The following is an 18,034-nucleotide window of genomic DNA, read 5'->3' on the forward strand; positions in this document are numbered from 1 at the left end:
CAAAAAATGTAAATTTATCAACGTATTAAAATTGGACGCTAAAATACCGTGGCTAAATCAAGCAAGAATTATAATTTTCACTTCCACCTCCTTTTTTTTCATTTCCTCCCATTTCTTTACATTATTAATGTTTTTCTTTTTGATTTTTAGTCCTCTCTTTCGATAACACCAAGAAAAAAATGCCAGCTCAAGTGCTTCTTCTCCCCAAAAACGACTACTTCGACGTCCCCTCCTTCGAGTAGTAGCAAAAAATGGTGGAACGTTCTAGGTAATATTTGGATCAATGTTTTGTCTTTTACTCCCTTATAATGTTGTGTTGTGATTGTGATAGATTTTTCAGATATCGTATGCAATGTGAGAGGAACTGTAGCAAGAATAGGGTTTTGAAGTTAATTTTACATTCAATCTTCAATGGGAGTTTTTAGGATTTATATTATTGCTTTCACCTTTAACGATTTTGCAATTTTCGGTTCCCTAATTTCAATTTCAAATCTCAACTTTCCATGGGTTCAATTTAACTTCTCCTAGAAAAAAATTATCATTTCTTTTATGGATTTAGGTGGCCGTTGTTGCTTTTTCAAGCTGCTTTTTGGTGTTTTGCTTTTCAAAATTCATACCATTAAATTATGCGCTTGTATGTATATATCCCATATAAGCTCACGTTTTTATTTGTTGATACATTGATACATGGAGGTGCATTCATTTTTGTTTATTATATTTTTTTAACCGTAATTTAATTAATGTGGTATATTACATCAACAATATATTATAACTAATGAATGTGTTGGAAGTATGTTTCCTTTTGAATTTATACATGTAAAGTTTTTGAAACAATTGAAAGGATATTGCCTTATTATGAAGGCAGGAATTTCTTGTCCTCGAGCTATTGAGTACTGAGTAGTGACTCTCTACAGCATTTTAATTTTCAGTTTTGATAATTAGTTAGAATAATTATTTGAGTCTATAAATTTTTGTACATGAGTAGTGTTTGTTCAGCAGAAAGAGAGAATGTTACTTTAGTAGAGTCACCCTTTTAATGCATTCTTTGTGACTCTTGAGAAGGCAAGATGTTGATCCTTAACTGATTAGCAACTATAGTATATCTGTTTAAGCTCTGGCCTTTTAAGTAACTTTGACATCTTTTCTTTTATCAGCAATTGGTGCTTGGTGATTATATATTTAGTGTATTAGTTTAGTTCTTAGTGTCTACCAAATTAGGCACAAGACAAATGGAGTTATAAATGTCTTGATAAGATACATAATGTGATTCTTGCACAATTCATCACCAGCTTTAATCGTTTATAAAAATGAGTTGACTTCAATCAGTAGTGTTGTTCAATGACCTTATCAAACAGAAATGCTAACTACTGAGTCCAAATATTTTATACTATCTTTCGCAAAATTTGAAGGCTGGAGACTTGTCTGTTTTTTGGAGGGTTCGTTGATAGAAATTTTATTGTCTTCAGAGTGAACCAGTTCCTTTTCTCAAACAATTTTATTGTCGATACTAATGCCATGATGGAAAATTATGAATGTTAATTTCACTTGCTATTTGAGTAAAGCTTCTTTATAAAGTTTATCAGGGTTCTATTGTGTCCATCTACTTCCATGGAGAACCTTTCCATATCTCAGTACTTATTTTACATATTGCCATTTCCATCATTAGTACTTATTTCAACCTTTTTTGTTTTATCATGTTATAGTTTGCTTTTGGAGATTACTCTTGCACTTTGCTCTTTGATTGAATTGTCTGCAGGAGTTATCATTAACAGCAAGAACACCTATAACTTCGAAAAGTAATTCTATGAATGTAGATGCACAAGGTCACAAGTTATGTTAATTCACAAAAAGATAGTTCAATGACGCATGTATGTAATAGTAGATTGCATATGTGTGTGAATTGCTTACTGGCACATGGACAGATCCCTCTCCATCAGTTATATGGCGTCAAATAGGTTTATCTTGATCCCACCCTCCCAGTCAAAGGTGCGGGTTTTTTAAAGAACAATTTTATCTATTTCAAGATTTCTTTATAGAATGGATAATTTGGTATGTCCATTCAAAATTTATATGTATTTGTTATTGCTTTTGATATCACTACTGGTCTTATATGAATATATAGGATTACAAACAGATGGTGAAATAATCTCGTGTATATAAAATAGTTAGCTTTACGTTTTAACTATATAAGGGAATACCAATGATCACTAGACCACATGGGTGGATCTAGATGGAGTTGAGGGGCCCCTTCATCGAAAAGCACACTTTATATATATTAGGTCAAATTTTTACACAGGTTCGATTCTCAGTATAATTTCTCATTTTTTCAACTTTCGGCATCTCAAACTTTTTTAAATAATAAATGATGACATCATTACTTTAAATGCAGGATAGACCTGATGTCCCTTGTTTTCCTATTTTTTGTTTTAAATTTTATGTATTGTATTTCTAGAATACATGAGCAGATCTATTGATAATATATTTTTTTCTTTATCTATTTTATAGTTTCTTCTGCTTGCTCTAGCATACAATTACTTTGTCATTATGTTTGGAAGTAATCATATAGATGTGTTATGATATGTTAAGAGTTTGGTATGTATACAAAATTTGAGACCTTTTCAAGTTTCATACAAAGTAGAATCATGACACTAATAGATGCTAGTTAAGTGTGTTGCAAAAGGAAGATTGTAGGACGTGTCCAATAAGAACGTCATTGAGAAAGTAGAGATCCTACGAGAAACAAAGCTAAGGTATGAATGCTTCCTGAGTATGATATTCACTATCACATAAATTTTCTTTTGTCCATTATATAGTCTACTGGGTAGTTTGGCCAAATGGACTTACAATTTTGACTGTTTAAACTCTATTGTGGTACTTCACTTGGCTGAACATGTTATTTCTCTAGTGATTAACTGGTCTATCACATAGATAAGCTTACTCATACATCATCATATTGTATACATGTTCAAGATGTCTCTTTGTAGTAACTTAACAGAGCTTAATAATATATAAAGGCTTAATCCTTAATTGTCTTCCCGATTCTTGAATTATAGAGCAACACTGAAAAGTTTGTAGTGTAGCTTTGAGCATTTATGACTGGTATTTTACTGAATTCAAGGCATAGATACCCCACTTTCTACAATTGAATTTCTTTTTAGTTGGTACTGAATAATCTTTGAGAATTCTTGTTGATTGTGTCCATTGTATTTTTCTATGTGATATGTTCAGGTTCAAGTGTTCATTTTGAATGTTCTTCTCTGGTTTTTGGTCAAACAGCTGACTTCTTGAAGGTAAATTCAAGGGATTATGCATCTTGGATAGCAGCAGGGTGAATGCTACAACTTTCTTTAATTATAAACTGGGCAATGTAGTAAAATACCTATCAATTATGTATTATTACCAGGAAAATTTAGGAAAATAATAATTTTTTTTTTTATTAAAATAAATATTTTTACCACGATTTTAACCGTGGCTAATTTTTCTAATGAATTGATCAAGTTAACCACGGTTCTCGTGTGGCTAATTCAAATTGATTTTTTTCCTCCTTCAGTCAATTTACCCATGGAACAATCGTGCTAAATTTACAAGTAACCGTTGCTATCTAAATATTACCACGGACGTCAAAACCATGGCTAAATTGCTCGCCACGCCCTTTATGGGCACACTAGCAGCCGTGGCTAAGTGACTGTGGCAAACATGTATTAGTCACGATTTAGTAAAATAAAAATAGAAATTCTCTCATCATTGCAATACCCCGTACTTCTACATAACTTGAAATCGTCCCAACTATGTTAGAAACTTACTTTGAAAGATGAATCCACTTTTATAGACGTAGAACTTTTAAGATTTTCAAGGTAGAAAGTTATGGTCGAAATATAGAAAGTAGTCAAAACTGCCCAGGCGAGCTAGCGACGGACCGTCGCCCAAGCCGTCGCAGCGGAGGCAGTGAGACCACATTCTGCCTAAGGGTGATGGCTCAGGCCTAAAATACATCCATATATCTACGAGTAACAATTAATTTGAAGGGGAAGACCTCAAGACCAAAATATTTTATCGTTGCAACAGTTCACAATGCATGCTTTTGAATAAAATTCAAGAACCCTTCGTAAATATATGATTTTGTCAATATTCAAAACATTATTAAGATGATTTTACTATGTACATGTAGTTTAGGAAAAATCCCACGTACCTTATGTTCCTTAGTTGAAGAATAGAACTTTAATTTTGACACTTTTCGTGGGAAATCTTGGATTGAAAAACTTGAATTCTTGCCTTAGGAAACCCTAATTTGTCCTTGTTCTTGAAAGTGAAGAGGATTTGAGAGTTTTAAAACTGACAAAAGATGGATTATAACGTGTTTTGGATAATTTAAATCGTGTGGGAGAAGTTTGGGCTGAGGAAAGGAACAAAATACCCCTAAAGAAACCATAGGAAATTGCAGAAATTCTTCAGTTGACGATCAAGGTTGATGGCCCGTCACTTAGGTGATGACTCGTCACCTAAGTCTTCACTTCCAGGATGTAATTTTCCCTTTACTGTCCTAGGCTGACGACTAGAGCTTATGGGTCATCACTTAGTTGATGTCTCACCAGCTTAGTCGTCACCTAAGTGATGGCTTATCAGCGTAGTTGTCACTTAGTTGACAGACAGATACTTCAAAGTAAAATGAGCATAACGTCCTACTCCGACATCGGATTAAGGTGAAACCAGCTGCGTTGGAAAGAAGACTCAAAGATATTTATTTTTGTATAAAGTAATACACGCGAATCATTATGTACATGCATTAATGGTCGTTTAAAATTGACACAAGATGAAGCATTCACTAAAACTTAATCGATAGAAACGTTCTCAACTCGTCCTTGCATTACAAGATATTTGTAACCTCAATTCATATTCAAAGGTATACCCACACTATAGAATCGATAATCACACATCTATTAACAAGGAATCACTGGGTTCGGGTCCATACACATAGGAACGATGGTTTGAATTTTAGCCCTAAAAAAATTGCGAAGTATTACATTATCTCCCCATTGGAATCATTCGCCCTCGAATGATGGGTAGGATTTTGTTGAAGCTATAGAAGTATGGAATAATGGACATAATCTCACATTTAAAAATTTTACTATCCTTAATGGAACTTACATAAACATTCAGGAAGAGCTTCATGACATCGCCAAGTAAATTGTGTAAGCATAAATCATGTGTTCTATGGCATATGACCAAAAAATTGCAAGGAATGAATTTTCCTAAGAACCCTCAGCCTGATTAAGATTGGTACAAGACATGAGATGACATTCTCATGGAATATAAGAACAGAATTGAAGCATTTTCTACCCCAATTGATACATCTAATATCCTTTAAATTTTTGTGATGTTTCTCCACTATGATTTTAACTATGAATATCATATTTAAACATTTCAATCATATAATTTCACCGCTAAATACATAAATACAAGGGCTTGAGTTTAAGTGCATAGTACATCTATGTTGAAGCCTAACCCGGTAAAAGATGCTATCTTAATCTATGGGATACCATTTTCTACATCCCTTTAAGATTACTTTCCATTTTATCACTATAATTGAACAACCTCAAGTCTAAAATCAAGGATTACTAACCACATAGTGCATTGGTTTGCATATTCATCAAACATAACATCCGAGCCTATAATTTCTATACCCACTTCATGGATCTCTCCATTAAGACCAGTAAATTAAATCACTCCTACAAAGATTTTTTTGCCACAAATCTCCTTCCTAACTATTTTATGTAATGAAAGTTCATCTCCTTCTTCCCCTTTTTCCTATAACCTTAGCTCAAGAAATCACACAAAGTTTTTTCACTTTCAAGAACATCTACACCTCTACCTAAAACATTACTATACTTCGACAACCACAATCGTACTAACATACGGAGCGTCATTGAGGGACTCAAGCATAAGCATCATGAATAGGAGAAACACTACTCAATTATAACCCATATTTATTGATGTACTCAAGGTGAGACATGAGGTGAATATATGATACAATAGACTGAATTGCTTCATAGATCAGATGTCTAGATCATAAATAGAGAGTCGTTTGGACGTAAATATAAAACAGCATAAGTTCTTAGGATAGATTACCGTGGGAAACATGAGCGCATATATTATGAGTTGTATAACATGAAGGTGGGATTCATTAAGTCAAGATTGAGACATGGATTGCTACTTGGAGCTATTGCTTCGCATTTTCAGAGTTGAGATAGTCATGAGTATACATGTACCTTATCACTTTGGGCTAGACCTGACATAAAATGAATCTGTAATATATATGGAGCATAGTTTCTTAGAACCAAGCATTATGTGAGACATGGATTTTTATGGATCATGAGCAAAATGGCATAGATCTTGGATACTTGGAATATTGGATCACTGAGGGACATTATTGATTCTATTTTGAAGGTTGGAATATGACATGAGTCACATAAAGAGCTCAGACCTTAGACATAGGCAGGTCTTGAATACATAAGACATTGGTAGAATGAATTCTTAAATTTGAAGTAAAACGTATATGCTTGAATAGGAATAGGTCTATCATGAATCTTCGCCACAACCTGCCACACTGAGAAAGTTTGGGAACTACCTTAATTCACCATCTCCCCCTTAGACTAAAGTCACAATCCTAGGCTTGAGGACATAACCTCTTATTAAATCTATTAGCATAATACTTAGAACAATGTGGTATCGTCACACACGTAAGAATTACACTTTCCTTGATAAACTATACTTTGAAGGCATTGCTTTTCCGGAATGCTACTCTTAACTTTCGCTAGCCTCTGCATACATCACCCTACAACTCACGCTCTCATGAGCATACAAATCTTCACTCCTTATCACACAATGATCCATTCTCCCCTACTTAACACACTAGCCTTAGATCTCTGATCACCTAACTTATAACTTGATAAAATTTGTAAAACTATACCAAAGGCGTATATTGCCTACCTATATTCCCTCAATTCAACTTTAAAGAACATTATACAACAACTCCCCAAACTTATCCCCACTACCAAATTCAAGAACCCAAACTAGGTATGCAAGATACTTATAGACATAAAACCTTATCTAACAACATATTACCAGGGGGTTCAACTTATTCTTAAATGCCCAGGCTCTTATCCGCTTAATGACTCAACCACAACTCATTGTTTTAACACTAGTCCTCATGTACACATATACCTCACAATTAATGATGTTTCGTCTTTTGACGGAATATTTTAGGGCTTTTTCTTGGGATAATTGTGTGTTTTCAAGCAACTATTATTGTATTTAACATTGGACTCTAGTATTTTCAAGACAAGAATTGAGCATGAAGAATAACTTGGAAAAACTAGGCAAAATAAGAGAAAAATGACAAACAACGACTTAGGCGATGAATCGTCCACCATGCGATGGACCGTCAGCCTAACCGTCGCCCAGAAGCAGAAGGTAATATCACTGAAAATCCCACGATGGTCCAGGCGATGGACCGTTGACCCTATGAAAAACCATCACCAATAAATAGAATGTAGTATCACTGGAGCTCCAGCGATGATCCAGGCGATGGACCATTGCCCCAGCGACGACCCATCGCCCCTGATGCATCAATTCTGAATTTAAATTTAAAAACCCAGTTCCTAGAATCATATAAATACTAAGTATTAGATTTTATTTCAAAAATTTGGATAGTACTATTACACTTTATCCTCTATTGAGAGCATTGTAACACCTTTCTTTGAGATTTAAAGTTAGAAACTAAGATCTGATTATTATTTCCATAGTTTTCATTGAAGATTGAGAAGAACAATAATATAACTTTTGTAATTACTCTCTTGAATCTATTTATGAACATCAATATGTCTTTGATATCTTATATGGAAATGAGTAGCTAAACTCCCATAACTAGGGTTATGGGCGCCTTGATGTAAAGAGCTGCTTGGGGTTATGAATCTATTTGATTTCTAACATCTATCTAAATTGCATGAATTTCTCTTCATTATAATAACATCTCTTGGTTGCAAACTTGAGAAGTGAGCCCATGAACACCACTTGTCTGAACAAGAAAGTGGATGTTAGGAAAAGAGGTGATTCACATAAAATCCATAGGTTTACCCTTTGTGTTAAGGGTTAATGCCCTAATGGGATCAACCCTCAAGAGAGTTCTATTAATAATAGATGAATCCTTTAAGTTCGAAAGAAGTAAAGGGTGAAATACCCATTAGGTTAAGAAACAAGTGGGTAATTCTTAGAATTCAATATTTCTTGCAATTGAAATTATAAGTTATAAATCAAGCACAAATTCACAACACTAACTATTTGAACATCTTAGTGAGCATAACCTTAGTTAACTCATTATGATTGAAATTATACTTACATTAACTCTCATTAGCTGGACCTATGTGTGATACAAGAATGAAAGAATATTATTAATACATTAAAACCCTTTTTTATTTCAAAACCTTAGATCAACAGTCCATTAAGAATCAGCTTACTTGGTTGCACAAGTATTCCCTGTGGGATTAAATCCCAAACTTTGTTGGGTTCTATATTTGACAATGACCGCTTACACTTTCGTAAGAAAGTTGTAATTTGGGAGTATCAAATTTTGGCACCGTTGCTGGGGAATACAGTTGTTAATTAAGTCTGTGATTGTTAATTGGCATTTGGTCATAGTTTCCCAAATTTTACTTTTTGTTCTTTGTTTTTGTTTTGTGCAGGCTGATCATCTTATATGCCAAGTACACGGAGATCAAGTGAACCTTTATTACCTATTCATCCAAAACCTCAACTTATAGGAATGGATGGTCAACAGGACCGAGAGAGAGTAGCTGGTCAGCAGGAAACAGTTAGACTAACAGCCTTGGCAGCTGCACAAGTGAACTAGCAGAATGTGGACAATGCAGGCCGGCAACTAAACCCAGATTATGATAATCTGGGTGATGATAATTTATTAAAACCGATCAAACCAAGGTGTGCAAATAATGTGCCTGCATAAAAAAATAGGAATGTCAACAGAAATCGCCCTGCTAGGGCAAGACTAGAACGCCAGGCCATCCAATTTAATCTAGAAGATGATTATGATGACTTGGATGGAGCTGCTTCAACAGGGCTATGATTTCTCTTCCCTTAGCACCCTGAGACAAGTTTAATATCACAAGCACTATGATCAAGTCATTTCATCTCAAAGGGTTGTTCGGGGGACTTGCAGGTGATGACCTAAATATGCATCTAGTTAATTTTATCTCGACATTCAAATCGTTTGACAACCTAGGAGCTGGGCAAAATACTATTTGGTTGTGGTTATTTCTGTTGTCTCTGTCTGGGGAGGAAACTTTATGGTTGAATAAGTTAACTCCCGACTCTATTACCAACTGGAGGCAACTGAAAGATGCTTTTCTAGAAAGGTTCTTTTGGCCGTTCAAGAGGGCACAGTTGAGGGATGAGATCAGTAATTTGTCTTCCAACTGAGGTTCTCCATGATACTTGGGAGAGGTTCAAGAAAAAGATTATGCAGCATCCAAAACATTAGATGACTAACGTCTACCTGATGGAGATCTTATATCAGGCCTTAAACTCTCTGACGGAGCCAGTAGTGGATAATGCTGCAGGTGAGGCATTCATAGATCTTACTTTTCCTAAAGCAGCGAGATGCTTGGTCATATGCTGAAACTAAGTAGAGCTTGGCATACCAGGGAGTCTGAGGTAACAAGCTCTACTATATCTATTAGCATGACCAAAGAGAATAGGTAGAGGGAAAAATAATGTGACTAAGACATTGCTCACATGAAAACATAGGTCGATCTTCTTACTAAGAACTTATTATTGGGAAAGACAGAGAAGGATAAAGCTGTAACATCACAGGAAAGCGATGAGGAGAAAGCCAAATACTTGAACAATCAGGGGAGTTTTTGAGGCAGTGACAAAGGAAACCAAGGTCGAAACTACTATGACAAATCTGTCTATAAGGACCGCGACCAAGGCAATTGGAAGAATAAGAATGACAGGTGTGGGTTGTATGTTCCTCCTGGCAACTGTGAGGCTACTGTGACTAGTTTGAGGAAGATGTCCATGGAGGACATGATGGCTAAGTTATTGAAGGGAGTAGAAGCAACTAATATTGGGGCGGATGAGATAAATAGTGATTTATCCTTGATGAATCAGTTGGTTGATTGACAATCTACTTTGATAAAATAGTTAGAGCAGCAGACGAACCAACTGTATGTCGCATTCAATTAGAGGAAGAGTGGCACCCTACCAAGCGACACAGTTCAAAAATCAAGGAAAGATGGTTCGTGTATGGCAGTTACCACTCGGAGTGGTAAGGTATTGGCAAGCCCTTCTGTAAGCAAGCATGTGGTTGATATTATGGCAGATGATGTTGGAGAAGCAGAAATTGATCATCCAGTGCAGTTTGAGAAACTAGATGAGGTTATTGACAATACTCCATCCAACCATTAGCAGGTGATGAATTGGAGAAGAGCAAGGGAAAGGAGGCTAAAGTGGTGGTTACCACTCTCCCAAAACCTCCTCCTCCATTTTTCTATCGATTGAATAAGAAGGACAACGACACAAAGTTTGGAAAATTTATGGCCATTCTTAAGAAGTTCACAATCAATTTGTCATTGGTGGAGGCATTGGAACAATGATCGGGTATGCTAAGTTCATGAAAGACCTTGTCACGAAGAAGCGGATGGTTAGATATGAACCGGTGGACAATCTTCATCATTATGGTTCTATCTCCACAAGGGCTTTGGTGCAGAAGAAGGCAGACCTGGGAGCATTTACTATCCTATGCACTACTGGGTCTCTTGATTTTGAAAAATCTCTATGTGATTTGGGAGCTAGTATAAACTTTATGCCTCTTGCTGTGTATAAGAAATTAAGTTTAGGGGATCCTACTCCCACAAATATGAGACTATTTATGGCTGACAGGTCTGTGAAGTAGCCCGTGGGGATTCTATATGACGTATTAGTAAAGGTGTCTAGTTTTATATTTCTAACTAATTTTGTCATTCTTGATTGCGAGGTGGATTTTGAGGTGCCGATAATCTTGGGTTGACCTTTTCTCACGACCAGGAGTATACTTATTGACTTATGGGCAAATTATCTACTATTCAAGCTGAATGATAAGGTAGTTCAATTTGGTGTATGCCAGTCCATGAAACAACATAATGATATGAGTGTATTCTCTATTATGGATGTCTATTATGAGGAGGAGCAGGAAGTGCCTATAGAAGAAAAATTTGTTGTGGAGACTTTAGCCGCTGTATTGATGAATTTTGATCATGACGATATCGAAGATTATAAGGAGACTGTGTGTGCCTTACCAGGCATGGGATCTTATTCATATGCACCAAAGAAGTTGGATTTGGACTTGAAAAATTGTCCAAGTCCATCTGCTAAGCCTTCTATAGAAGAGCTACCTACTTTAGAGCTGAAAGAGTTGCCCGTCCATTTGAGATATGTGTCCCTGGGCAGTGGGAATACACTACCTGTTATTATTATGGCTGAACTAGGTGAGCAACAGGTGGAACCCCTCACCTCTATTCTTAAGAGATATAAGAGGGCTATTGGTTAGACGATTGTAGATATCATTGGTATTTCTCCTTGTATATGTACACATAAAATTTAGCTAGAGGAAGATTGTGTCCCAACTATTGAGCACCATCATCGTCTAAACCCACATATGCAAGAGGTGGTGAAAAAAAATTATCAAGTGGCTAGACGCAGGGGTGGTATACCCCATTTCAGACATTGAGTGGGTGAGTCACATTCAGTCATGCCCAAGAAAGGGGGCATGGCAGTTGTGGCTAATGAGAAAAATGAGTTGATCCCACTCAAGCCTATTACTGGGTGCAGGTTGTGTATGGATTATAGAAAACTCAAATCGTGGACATTGAAGAACTACTTTCCAATGCCTTTCATGGATCAGATGCTTGATCGACTAGCAGGAAGAGGTTGGTACTGTTTCTTAGATGGTTACTCCGGTTAGAACCAGATTTTTATTGCTCCTAAAGATCAGGAAAAGACAACATTCATATGCCCATATGGTATGTTTTCTTTTACGCGGATGTCTTTCGATTTGTGTAATGCACCTGCCACTTTTCAGCGATGCATGATGTTGATATTTTCTGAAATGGTTGAAGACACCTTGGAGGTGTTTATGGATGACTTCTCAGTGTTCAGTGATTCTTTTGAGCTCTACTTACTGAATCTTTGTTGGGCGTTGCAGCGGTGTGAAGAGTTCAACCTTGTCCTTAACTGGGAAAAATGCCATTTTATGATGAAGGCGGGCATTGTTCTTAGTCACAAAATTTCTGCTAAAGGCATTGAGGTAGATAAGTCAAAGGTTAAAGTGATTGAGAAACTACCTCCCCTATCTCATTCAAAGGGGTACATAGCTTTCTTGGTCATGCGGGGTTCTACCGCATATTCGTAAAGGACTTCTCACAGATTGCAAACTCGCTTTGCAAACTTTTGGAGAAGGAGGCCAAGTTCACTTTTGATGATGACTGTAGTAAGGTGTTTTAATGCCTTAAGCTGAAACTAGTGGAGGCTCCAATTATTGTTTCTCCTGATTGGACGAAGCTGTTCGAGATTATGTGTGATGCTAGTGGAGTGGCACTTGGAGCTGTTCTTGGCCAAGTGAAAGAGAAGTTGTTCTATCCAATATATTATGCAAGCAAGGCCCTAAATAGGGCTCAAAATAATTATACTGTGAATGAGCAAGAACTTCTAGCATTTGTTTATGCTTTTTAGAAGTTTCAGGCATATTTGTTAGGTACCAAGGTAGTGGTGCACACTGACCACTCTACCTTGAGGTACTTAATGGCAAAGAAGGATGCTAAGACAAGATTGATTCGGTGGGTATTACTACTTAAGGAATTTGACTTCAAAGTAAAGGATCAAAAGGGGTGTGAAAATCTGAAGGCAGATCACCTATCTAAACTCGAATGTAAGCAGGCAGTCAAAGACGAGCTAGCTATTTATGATTCCTTTTCGGATGAGAAAATATTAGCTACAATGCTTGAAAAAGTACCTTGGTATGCTGAATTCTTGAACTATGTGGTAAGTGAAGTAATGTCGAAGAATCTTTCCTTTCATCAAAGAAAAACTTTTCTCCATGATGTGACACATTATTTCTGGGGTGAACCTTATGTGTTTCGACGGTGTGCGGATGGCATTATTAGGCGCTGCATCCCAGAAGTAGATATGTTGAGTATACTGGAAGCGAGTCATTCTTCCCCAGTTGAAGTTCACCATGCAGGTGATCAGACTGCAAGAAAAGTGCTTCAGAGCAGCTACTATTGGCCCACCTTGTTCAAATGCCTATGAGTTCATGATGAGATGTGACCAATGTCAAAGGCAAGGGTCTATCTCAAAGCACCATGAGATGCCAATGTCTAAATTCTTGGAGGTAGAATTATTTAATGTTTGGGGCATTGACTGCATGGGGACCTTCGTAAGCTAATTTGGTATGAAGTACATATTAGTCGTCGTTGACTACGTGTCAAAATGGGTCGAGGCAATGGCTTTGGCGGATAATGAAGGAAAGAAGGTTGTTGTATTCTTTAAAAGAAATATATTCTCTCTCTTTGGGGTACCACGTACCATCATAAGCGATGGAGCATCACACTTTTATAACAAAATGTTCAAAGACACCTTAAAAAAATATGGAGTTAAGCAGCATAAGTTGGCTACCCTATACCACCCACAGACTAGTGGGCAAGTGAAAATCTTTAATCGGGAAATCAAGGGTATCTTTGCCAAGACTGTAAAAGCTAGCAGGAAAGATTGGTCTAGGAAGCTGGACGATGCCTTATTAGCATATCAAACAACTTTCAATAAACGTATTGGCATGTCACCATACCAATTAGCTTATGGCAAGGCGTGTCATTTGCTGATTGAGCTGGAGCATGAAACGCTGTGGGCACTAAAGTGGCTTAACTTGAACTAGAAGGAGGCAGCTGATATGAGACTGGGGAAGCTGAATGAGAAGGATGAGTTTCATCTTGGAGCTTATGAAAGGGACGATCTATACAAGGAAAGAATGAAGAAGTTCCATAACTGCAGGATTGATAAGTAGAATTTTCAGAAAGGTGACTTGGTGCTCCTCTTTAACTCCAGACTCAAGATTTTTCTAGGTAAACTCAAATCTAAATGCGCTAGCCCATTTAAAGTTAACCAAGTCTACTCGTCTAGAGTAATGGAACTTGAAAATGAAGACGGAAGTGTCTTTAAGGTTAATGGGCAGCGTGTGAAACTGTATATCGGTCCAATGGACTCGATAAAGAGTATTGCTACCATCTATCTCGATGAAGTTTGAGTAATCAAGATAACTGAGTCGTGCTGAGATATAAATCAGGCGCTAGTGGGAGGCAACCCATATTGTACTATTGTAAATCATTAGTTTAAATTATTTTGTTATTTTGTGTAAGCTAAATGGTTCGTGTAAGTGTGAAGGTATGACAATGTAGGAAACCAGAAGCTGAAAGAGTTTGGGGTGACCGACGGACCAATCGACGGATTGTCGCTACCTTTACAGACCATCGTTGGGAACCGTCACAACAAATGCTAAAAACCAAGTTACTGGAAAGTATCAACGGGTTGACCGATGGACCATCGCAAGCTCTACGGATCATCGGCCCAATCGTCACCAACAAGTTGAAAAATAAGGTTACTGGAAGGGGCGATGGGTCATCTGATGGACCATCACATCTACAATGGGCAGTCGCTTGAACCGTCGCACTTGACCCTAGTTTAGCGGGTCGGGTCCATGCATTCAACGTACCGGAGTCATTTTATTCTCTTCTAAAATTTCTCCTCTGCCCTTTCCCATCTATTTAAACTTTATTTCTTCTTTTTATCTTTCCATAATAAGCAAAACAAAGTCTTTCACAAAAGAAAAGGTCCATCTATTGTTCTAGTTTTAGTGTGCAAGTCAGAGTAGTTACCAAGTACTCCATTACTAAGGTACGATCTTTTCATCACTCTCTATTTTATTCAACATGAGGAATAAATAAAGTAAGTGAAGGCAATAATGCTGAAATAATTCTCTCTTCTCTTGTTGATACTTTGTGGGTCTGAATTAAGTTGAAACCTGATAAACACTGCCCTGGGTGAAGTCTGAGTAGCCCATGGATAATAAATGACAAAATTTGTGATGTTTTATTAACATAAATTCCATGAAAATGATGTTTAAAATGAGTGTATTCCAGGTTTTCAAAAAAGTGCTAAAATGAGTCTCAAATTTGAAAAGTGCAGGGGACGGCGATGGTTTGTACGATGGACCGTCGGAACCCTGATGAACCGTCACTTGAATCCATCAAAACTACCCCAGAATTAAAGATACTAGAATCAACCCGATGGTTGTGGTCGACGGACCTTCTCCCTATCCGTCGCTAGTCAAAAAAATTTCTTTCTTCTGGTTTGAGTTTGTAAATTAATAAATGCTTTGATTACATGTAATATGGCAAACAAACTACCACCAACTAAAGGCAGGGGTAGAGGACAAAGAGCCAGGAAAAATCCATCACAGGGTTTGGACGCACCGGCACACAACAATCGACAAAGACGTTAGGTGATTTCTTCATCCTCCCAGTCTGAAGAGGAGGGTGCAAACAGTAGCAGCAATAGCTCTAGCTTAAGCCCGGTTGAAGAAGGGGTTGAAATATTTAACCCCATCCAAGAGGAGGTTCCAGAACATGAGGCCCCAAACATGGTTCCGCGCAAGGACCTGCAACTGCGAGAGGCTATCAGATGGCAGGTTGAAGGTGCTTAGGATTATTTATATAAAGGGCTAGAGGCAACGGACAGGTTGGAAGTAAAGAGACCTATTTTCAAGGAACATCATATTGTGACAACAACACTGCACAAGTATCCAGAACTCGAGCATCATTTCAATGAATAAAAGTTGGCATGGATGAGTAGACCACTCAGAACCTATTAACTAATCTGGTACGCAATTTTTTTGTCAACTACTTGGCATTGTTGGAGAAGGACTATCCCCTAGGTGCATCAGTTAGTGACATAAACAATCTAGGCACAGTTCCTATGCGTAGAGTCAACATAGATATCTCGGAGCGTACATTGAATAGATTCTTGTTTGGGCCCGAATATTGAATATCGGGTGCAATACCATATCTGGAGCATCGATTGTACACGGTGACAAACCAAAGGCCTTGGCTGGCCAAAATATTAATAAAGGAAGGTGAGCCTGCGTGGTTACACAACCCCCACGAATAGATATCTAAGTTGTCCCTAAGCTTTAGGGCCAAGTTCTGGTGGGCAATTGTGAGACTGAGGCTAATGCCAACAGGCGGTGATGACCACTTAGAAATCAATAGAGTTGTAATTGTTGCCACATTGATTGAGGGATTGACAGTAGATTTTGGTCATATTATTGTCGATGAATTGTTTACCCGCGCTCACAAGACCATAACTACACTGCCATTTCCATGCCTTATCACATATTTGTGCAGGCCGATAAATATAACTTTAATTAGTAGAGTTGATAATGAGATTCGTACAATAACAAGATATTTAGAAGACAAAGTATGACTCAAGGTTCCATATTAGAGTCAACAGACCTCTATCCCATCAAACTTAGTCGGCACCAGTTCCTGAATTATCAGAGGTTCCTTCAGGTATGCCATTACCTCTTGCTACGTATGTGCTTCCTACCACATCTACAAGTTTAGCTTCGATGCCTATAGGTGGGACTGTAGATTCTGCATCAGTCCCGCCCATTGCGAAGTCGTCCGAGCCCAAAAAAGGTTTGAAAAATAGTTAGCTATATGGGAACAAATTTCAAACCCTTTGTTGAAAGAATTGTAGAGATAGCAGTACGTCCTTTTAGGAACATTCAGCTAAGAATAAAAGATAAGAAGGAGCGAATCAATAAAAAGCTAGATGCCATGTCCGATCCAAATTTTGCCAAATTTATAGTGGAGTTTAGATAGGAACAGGCAGATATAGCAGAGCTAAAACAGCAGCCACAGCAGCCCATGTTTGATCCGGCCCAGATTGCAAGTGATGAAGATGAAGGTATTATTGACTTAATGGGGACACTGATCAAAGACAAGGGTAAGAAGATAGCAAAGACGGATGAAAAAGCCGAGAAAGCTACAAAGAGAGCAGCTAAAAAAAGGAAACTTGAGACCATGACACCGGAAGAGAGAGAAGACTATGATCTATAGAAAGCACTTAAGAGGTCGAAGAGAACAGAGGAAAAGCATAAGAAGAGACTGTAGGATGAAGCTACTAGTGTTTCCACCAGTTTGTCCCCAGCTGGGAGGCTAATTTCTAACCCTATTTACCTTGAGATCCCTCTGATTCCGAAAGATGTTGATACGATGACCCCTACCACCATAGGGTTCAATGTTGCTAAAGCCAGGGCAAAGCAGCCTTAGACGATTTGACTGATACCTCATCTAGCTGAGAGTCTGTACAAGTATTTTCCTTATTTTACTCTTACTTTGCAAGCATTGAACATTGCACCATTTTTTTTTGGGGGGGGGGTGATACTTGTACCATAGGGGTTTTTGTTATTGATGTTATTTTCCCTCATGTTTTATCTAGGAGAACCGGCATGTCTAGTTTGCATTTTTATTTTCATGTGATGTGTTATAAATATCGTCAAGTAATTATTTATATAAGTAATTTTCTATTCTATTGGCATCATTGTGTATCTATGGATAATAAGAGATTGTGGCAAAGTATTTTGAATTGTTGTATAATTATTTCTTCTTACCATATGGTAAAGTGCTTTGCAACCATTTATGACTCCGAAACTGGCATTAAAATGTAAAGTGAAGCAAACATAGCTATGTGATATGAATCCCAAGAGTTAGTAGGATAGGAATTAACTTAGTGCCTCTGTGTGTGAGTATTGTTATAGTTCTTGCATAAGTGTTACACCTCAAACTTTCCTGGTTCATTGGATGTTGTCGTGTGTTTGACCCAATAAGATAGGATAGTAGGACTCCTTTATTTGTTAGTCCGCTTAGCCAAA

This window comes from Capsicum annuum, chromosome 11 (genome assembly GCF_002878395.1).
Source record: "Capsicum annuum cultivar UCD-10X-F1 chromosome 11, UCD10Xv1.1, whole genome shotgun sequence".
Taxonomy (NCBI): domain Eukaryota; kingdom Viridiplantae; phylum Streptophyta; class Magnoliopsida; order Solanales; family Solanaceae; genus Capsicum; species Capsicum annuum.